We start from the raw sequence: 8,418 nt of genomic DNA, 5'->3' as shown, positions 1-8,418 counted from the left end.
TTGTGAGCCACCATGTGGTTGCTGGGATTTGAACTCTGGACCTTCGGAAGAGCAGTCGGGTGCTCTTACCCACTGAGCCATCTCACCAGCCCAAGGATACTGTTAAGCATCCTATAGCAAACGGGTCTGCCCAACCAAAAACTATCATGCTTCAAATGACAGTAGTATCCCTGCTGAAAAACCTCGATCTAAGAATTACCATGATCAAGAAATAAAAAGTACATCTACTTTCTTAAAAAATTATTTTTATTTATACAAGTACATTTTAGCTGTCTTCAGACACACACCAGAAGAGGGAGGGCATCAGATTCCATTACACATGGCTGTGGGCCACCATATGGTTGCTGAGAACTGAACCCTGAGAACATTCAATGCTCTTAACCGCTGAGCCAGTTCTCCAGCCCAGCACATCCACTTTTTATTTTTAACTCTGATCCTTTGTCTCCAATGGGCAGGAGACAAAGGCCCATTTGAAGAAGAGGATTCAAAGTTAAGATATTGTTTCACTCTGGAAGTTGCCAGGGGTAGAGACAAAGTGGTAATGGTGGCAAGTCCTACAACTGATAAAGGGTCACAGAACCCATCTCAGGTCAGCAGACATATTCTATCTCTCCAGCCTGCTGTGGGATGAGGACCGGGAGCCTCCCTTTTTGCAACTAAGAAGTAACCAAGAGTCTTCCCACACACACATACAAAAAAAAAAAAAAAAAAAAAAAGTCACATTATACAGAGCCAATTTCACACTAAAGTCAACCGGCTTCACTGTAAAACTAAGGCTAACCTCATTACAAGATGTATTTCCTTGGGAGAACACAGGCTCCATAAGGAGGTCAGGGGAACTTTCGATCACAGCCTAAAAGAGAAAGACAGTCAGGGAACAACTAGAGAACACCCAGAGAAAGACCAGACACCTGAGCAAATACGAAAGCCAGTCTTTCCTGTCAAGAAATCCGACCAGTTGGAGATACCTGTGCTTCTACAAACATAGGTCGTTGTCGAGACCTTCCTTCATTCCAGGAAAACACTCTAAAGCATCCACATTCTTGACGCCGGTTGGCAAATCTGAGAACGCCTTCCGAAGCTGGAAGCACCCTAGCATCAATACATCCACCACCGAAAACTTGACAGCAAGCAACAGGCTCCCTGAAGGTTTCCCAAGCACCACCACCCCCAAGGCGCGCGCATGCGCACCTCTTCATCCCGGCCCCGCCTCCCGCGGGGTCCACCTCCCCCCCGTCACAGAGCATGCGCTGTCCTCCTGCCGCCCCGCCCCTCCGTACCAGAGACCCCTGTTCCTTAGAAACCAGGCGGCGTGTTCCCGGTATCGGTGCTCTGGATTCCGGCGCGCGCGCATCCGCACTAGCCTCCCTCAGGGCAGGCGGACGGCCTCGGAAACCGGTCCCGATCCATGGTCTCGCGTGCAGCTCTGGGCGGGCGATGCCAGCATGCCAGGTGAGAGGCAGCCGGCGGCGGGTGAGGGTGAAGGAGGGCATGGCGCGGCCGGGAGCGGGCGCTGGCCCGGCCTCTGCCGCCGCCCGGCTCCGGAGGTTGGAAGCGAGTATACGTGGGGGCCCTGGCTGGATGGGGGGTGGGGGGGCTGTGCTAAATGCCAGTGTGTGCACGGCATTGAGTACGAGGTCGCTCCGAGGTTCTTTTTCTCCACCTCTGAGATCGGACCTGCACATTCGGACGCAGAATTTTGGATCCTGTAGGATCTTGCTTGAACCTAACTCATCCCCATAAAGATGTGAAACCCTAGGCTACCCCGCCCATTGCAGAGCAGACCACCCCATTACCTGAGTGGAGATGGGCGCTTTGTGGATGAGGATTTGTGAGGTGTGGACACTTCAGACAAAGGACTCTTCGACTTACTAGCTAGTTCATGCTCTTGAAAAATGAAATTGCACTTGAGGCAGAAAGTATGTAAGAAATTGGTGTTCAGGTAAAAGCTTGAAAAAGGAACATCCTAGAAGCATTTGCTTTACCCTGCCAGCCCTGAGCGCCGAGTCCTGGTTGGCCATGGCCTACTTTTGTAGCTCAGGAAAAAAAAAAAACAAAAAACAAACGGATGAACTTGTGGAAACAAAAGATGAGATGAGGTGTTCCTGTCAGGGCTTTATTACAGCCTGGTGAGGAAAGACATGCCTGGAGAGATGGGCATTGGTGAATGGGCATGGGGACAGTTTGCTTTCCAGACTGGCTCAGAATCTAAAGAACAGGACGGAAACGTAAAGGAATAAAATTGCATTGGGTTGACAGCAAGGAAGTTATCTTACGTTTATGTTCCTTGTTCCCAGTATCGTGCTAAGGACAGAGGAAGAAATGAAAACCAGCCACAGCACTAACTTTATGATCTGTGGCCACAAAGACTTCTTCTTTTTTTTTTAATCTCGAGACAGGGTTTCTCTGTGTAGCCCTGGCTGTCCTAGAACTCATTCTGTAGACCAGGCTAGCCTCGAACTCAGAAATCTGCCTGCCTCTGCCTCCCAAGTGCTGGGATTAAAGGCATAAGGCGTGTGCCACCACTGCCCGATTCACAAAGACTTCTTAATGGAAGACCATTCAGTTGAAAGAAACGGCCCTTAAACTAGAAGAAGGCACAGCGTTATTACGATATGAAGTGGTAAGGAGAAGATGATTGTCTTTGAGTAGGGGAAGCTAGATTTGTTTGTGATAAGGAAATGCACTTCCTTCTGAAAACTACACCAGAGAACACAAGAGCTGCAGGACACCCATTTTACAGAAAATCGAGAAAATTAACTCTTTAGGGCTATGAATTGAAAACAGGTTTTGGAGCCAAGAAGTGGAGATTTTTGTAGGCAATTCTTTTAGTAGAGTCTGTATTTTATAGATAAAACTTCTGTTGTAAGGAATGTACTCTTACTATGTGTTGTCTCACTTTTCCTATGAAATTATTGGTCTGGGTCTAATCCTTTAATTATTCAATTTATTTATTGAGATTTGTCTTCAAACTCACTGTGTAACTAAAGATGACCCTGAACTTCTGACCCTCCTGCCTCTGCCTTCCAAGTGCTGAGAGTGTACTACCATGTCTCGTTTTTTTAAGGCACTGGGAACTGAACCCAGGGACTTGTGTGTGCTAGGCATGCACCGTATTAATTGATCTATATCTGTAATCTTCCATTAAAAATAGTTTTTTTTTAGCAACTTATTTATTTTGTGTGTATGAATATGGAGGACGGGGACATCTAGACTTACCATGAGGATCCTGAGGCTAAAACTTGGGTGTCAGGCTGGCAGCAGGTACTTTTACCTGACCAGCCACTTCTGTGGCTTCTGTGTGTGTGTGTGTGTGTGTGTGTGTGTGTGTGTGTAAAGAAATTCAAGTTGGGTGAGGCTGATAAATGTCTATAATCCTAGCACTCAGGATGTGAAAGCAAGAAGATGGTAAGTTCTGGGCCAGTCTCAAAACACAAAGAAGGGTGCGTGTAGAGAGATGGCGCGTGGTTAAGAACACTTGATGTTCTTGCACAGGAAAGGCCGATTTCCCTGTCCTCATGTGGGGCTCCCCACCCATAAATTTAATTCCAGAGAGTCTGGCATTCCCTTCTGGCCTCCTAAGACACCAGGCCTCTATGCGCTACACACACACACACACACACACACACACACAGAGAGAGAGAGAGAGAGAGAGAGAGAGAGAGAGAGAGAGAGAGAGAGAGAGAGAACACTCACAACTTAAAATAAATCTGAAACAAAAAACTTTAAAGTAAATAAAATGTACAAAGGCCAGGAGGTAGCGAATGCCTGCAATCCTAGCGTTCAAGAGCCAGAGGAAAGAAGATTCCTGAAAGTTTGAGGCCAGCCTGATCTTTGTGTAAAAACCGGGAATAAAAAAGAAAAAACAAGCAACCAACATCAATAAAACCCTAGAAAATTCAGATATGTGATTTCTGTAGTAACATATATCTCAGAGTGAGGTTTTGTCTTTAAAAAAAAAAAAATGCAGCCAGGCATGGTGGCAAACACCTTTAATCGCAGCACTCGGGAGTAAGAGGCAGACAGATCTTTATAAGTTCAAAGTTCTGGGACAGACAGAATTACATACATGTTTAAGAACCAGTCTCAGTGAAAACATACACACATGATTTTTTGAACCAGGATCTCACACTGTGGCCCAAGTCAGCCTGGAATTTTTTAGCTATCCTCCTGCCTCATAGCTAAGTAAGATTTTATTTTGTTTTGTTTTAAATTTTGCATGCAGGAGCATGCCTGGTACCGTTGTACACCAAAGAGAGTTTCAGAACCCCTGGAATCGGATTTATGGATAGTTCAGGGAATAACAAATGCTCTCACCTGCTGAGCCATGGCTCCAGCCCCAAGTATGAGTTTTTTAAAAAGATCTATTTTGGAAGGCTAGAGAAATGGCTCCTTGGTTAAGACGGCTGGCTGCTCTTCAGGAGGACCCAGGTCTGATTCCCAGCGCCCACATGGCAGCTCACAACCACTTGTAATATAGGTCTAGGGAATCTAACATCCTCTTCTGGCCCCCATGGGTGCACACACATAGCACAGATGTTCATGTAGGCAAAACACCTACACATATAAAAATTTTAAAATTTTGGAGCTAGAGAGATGGCTCAACAGTTGCAAACTTTGCAAAATAACATTTTTTAAAAGGTGTGTGTGTGTGTGTGTGTGTGTGTGTTTGCCTACATGTATGTGTGCCTGGTGCCCATGGAGGCCAGAAGAAGGTGTCAGATCTGGTACTGGGGTTATAGATGGCTATGAGTTGCTATGTCAGTGCTGGGAACTGAACCTAGGTGATTTGCCATAGCAATAAGTATTCTTAACTATCAAGACATTGTTGGGCTATGTTCTGCTTAGATGTGGCTGCACTGTGCTTCAGAGGTTTGTGTGCATTTTTTTTCCCCTGAGTTCTACAACTAGACACTTTTTTCAGAGGAATGTGCACTTATAGGAAACTGTCCAGGTGTTTCTAAGTTACTATGACAATGAAACCTTTGACAAATGATTGCTTAGCACCCACTCTATTTTCAGGGTAAGTGAGGGCAGCTATCAGGCCTGACCTGCAATAAAGTAATCACTAGTGTTTGACAGGTCAACTGCAAGGAACCCTTCCCAGATAAACCAGTAATGCTAACAGATGGACTTTCACTGAACTCACTTTCTGGTTTCTCTATATGAGAAGTAAAAAAAGGCATTTGGTGCCATCTGGTAAAATGAATCTGTGATACAGGGGTGAGTTGTTTATAAAATAGGAATGAGCCAGGCCTGTCTTTTAATCTCACGCCTTTAATCCCAGTGTTTTGGGAAGCAGAGGCAGGTGGATATTCCTGAGTTCTAGGATAGCCAGAGCTGCATAGTGGGGAAAGAGGGGGGTGGGGGAGAGAGGGAGTGAGAGAGAAAAGAAAGAGGGGAAAAAAAAGAAAAAGAAAACGGGAACCAGACACCACTCATTGGACATGGGAAATGGCCTTTTTTCCTTTTCTTTCTTTCTTTTTTTTTATTTTTATTTTTATTTTATTATATGTAAGTACACTGTAGCTGTCTTCAGACACTCCAGAAGAGGGAGTCAGATTTTGTTAAGGATGGTTGTGAGCCACCATGTGGTTGCTGGGATTTGAACGCTGCACCTTTGAAAGAGCAGTCGGGTGCTCTTACCCACTGAGCCATCTCACCAGCCCCCTTTTTGCCTTTTCTAGTGCTTGGAAATTCACCTGTGCAAATTCATAAGGGGGTGATCCTTAGGTAGAGCCACAGATGGATCGAGAAAGCACTTAGGAGAAAAATGGGATCAGAGATTTCAGTGTTGAGAATTTGTAGTATAATAAGGCTTTGTCTAGGAGCCGGGGCATGTGCCTCAGTAGTAGAGTTTTCTTCTGCACATGTGTGAAGCCCTACAGTAAAGGAAAGCAGTTTATATTTGAAGGTGAAAAAGTCAAACTTTTAAAGATTTATATGTCATGTCTTATTTCATTTAATTGTTTTCTTGTGCTGGGCATTGTGCCTAGGGCGTCAGGCATGCGGGGCAAGTGTACTACCACTGAAGTGTATGCCCAGTCCCCTCGATTTCTTGTATATTTTTTTTTTAAATGTGAATAAAAGAACAGAGCAGGTATGTGAGAGGCTATAATCCCAAGTGGAAGACTGAGGCAAGAGAGTTACAAAGTCAAGGCTGTAGGGGCTACACAGTGAGTTCAGAGCCAGCCTGGACTTTAGCAAGACCCGGTATCAAAAATAAAAGTGGAAAAGGTCTGCAATGTTTAGAGACAGAGCTCCTGCCTAGTGTGCATATATCCTGGGTTCAAATCCCAGTACCATTGAAAAAGAAAAAATAAGACTATCGAAGTTATGAAAGTGAAGAGATATTGAGAAAAAAAGTCAAAGACTTCCCCATACTATTTTTTTAAGATTTATTTTATGTATATGAGTACACCGTAGCTGTATAGATGGTCGTGAGCCATCATGTGGTTGTTGGGATTTGAACTCAGGACCTTCGGAAGAGCAGTCAGTGCTTTTAACCACTGAGCCATCTCTCCAGCCTCCCTTCCCCCATACTATTTTTAAAAGTTCCTTATTTATTTATTTATTTATTTATTTATTTTTAAAGATTTGTGAGTGTACTGTTGCTGTCTTCAGACACACCAGAAGAGGGCATCAGATCTCATTACAGATGGTTGTGAGCCACCATGTGGTTGCTGGGAATTGAACTCAGGACCTCTGGAAGAATAGCTATTAACCACTGAGCCATCTCCAGCCCTTTCTTTGGTTTTTTATAACATCCTTGGCTTTTCTGGAACTCACTTTGTAGACCTCTCTGTGTGGCACCAACCACACAGCTCAGATCTTATGTTTGGGGTTTCGTCCTTTGGTTACTGAACATTGTACATACCAGGCAAGTGCTTTACCTACGAACTATATTGGTTCTTAGTGGTAGATTGCATTGCAAAGCAGAGTGCTTAGTGGTTTCTGCAGCCCCGTGGTGGCACTTGCTAGGAAATGACTATCTTTGAGGGAAGCCCTTTTGGGCATAGCTGAGCCAATGTGTTGGTACAACTAACCTGCTTAGGTATCCTGTGGTTGTCAGAGAGAAGGGGTTAAACATACTCTTTCTTTCTTTCTTTCTTTCTTTCTTTCTTTCTTTCTTTCTTTCTTTCTTTCTTTCTTGTTTGTTTGTTTGTTTTTCGAGGCAGGGTTTCTCTGTGTAGCCCTGGCTGTCCTGGAACTCACTTTGTAGACCAGGCTGGCCTAGAACTCAGAAATCCGCCTGCATCTGCCTCCCGAGTACTGGGATTAAAGGCGTGCGCCACCACTCCCGGCATTACTCCCTGTTTCTTTTCAGTGTGCACTTATATTCCTGTGTGGAGTGTTCAGGAAACCCAGCTTGTGTATGAGGGCAGTGGAGTAAATAATTTATTATCTCCTTATAGGATGTTACTTTCAAAATAATTTGTTGGATTTAAACATTTAGAGGTGGTGTGTGTGTGTGTGTGTGATGTTCCTGTATGGGCACACGCATGTGGAAGTCAGAGACAGCTTTTTGGAGTCAGCTCTCTCCTTCTACCTTTATATGGGCTCTATGAACTCAGGTCATCCGGCATTAGTATAGCAAGCTCTGGTTTACCCACTGAGCCCTCTTGCTGGGCTTGACCTCTATCCTGCTGTCTTAGGGTCACTATTGCTGTGATGAAACACTGTCTCCAAAACAACTTGTGGAGGACAGGATTTATCTGCCTTACACTTCCACATCACTGTTCACAATGGAAGGCAGTTAGGAGAGGACCTCAAACAGGACAGGAACCTGGAGAGGAAGCTGATGCAGAGGCCATGGAGGGGTGCTGCTTACTGGCTTGCTCAGCCTGCTTTTTTATAGAACCCAGGACCACCACAGTGGACTGGATCCTCCCACATGAGTCACTAAATAAGAAAATGCCCTACAGGCTTGCCTACAACCTGATCTTAAGAAGGAGTGTTTTCTCAGTTAAGGTTCACATCTTTTAAGCCTGTGTCAGTTCCCATAGAACAAGTCAGCACACATGCTCTTTATTTTAGTTTATCTTTCTCTCAATGCTTAATATCCCTAATATATCGATTGCTATCCAGAGAATATTTAAGTACCAGATTATAAAGGAATTTAATCTATCTGTAATTTTCAAGGACTTAGGATCTGCTTGATACTGAGAACACAATTTTTGTCCTGAAGGAATGTGTAGTCTCAGTAGTGGACAAGACTAAATCCTTAAGTGAATTAGTATTTTCAGCTAGGCACATCCTGTATATAACCTGTATTTTACATCTGGCCCCTTTGTTTCACAGCAACAAAAGAGAAAAGGGTGGCATGGCAATAAAAAATTCATCTCCGCCGGGCCTGGTGGCACAGGCCTTTAATCCCAGCACTCGGGAGGCAGAGGCAGGCGGATTTCTGAGTTCGAG

At 44.6% G+C, this 8,418-nt stretch overlaps 1 protein-coding gene across 1 annotated transcript in view; it reads left to right on the top strand.

The window, feature by feature from the left end:
• The first annotated feature begins 1,273 nt into the window (after positions 1 to 1,273).
• The window catches only part of Gfod2 (glucose-fructose oxidoreductase domain containing 2), a 41,645-nt gene continuing 34,500 nt past the window's right edge, over positions 1,274 to 8,418 (top strand). Inside the window, exon 1 of the mRNA XM_021220440.1 lies at positions 1,274 to 1,452. The gene's annotated coding sequence lies outside the window, so the exon portion shown is untranslated. The remainder of the gene's footprint in view (positions 1,453 to 8,418) is intronic.

This window comes from Mus pahari, chromosome 20 (genome assembly GCF_900095145.1).
Source record: "Mus pahari chromosome 20, PAHARI_EIJ_v1.1, whole genome shotgun sequence".
Taxonomy (NCBI): domain Eukaryota; kingdom Metazoa; phylum Chordata; class Mammalia; order Rodentia; family Muridae; genus Mus; species Mus pahari.
This window is presented reverse-complemented; position numbering and strand designations above follow the sequence as displayed.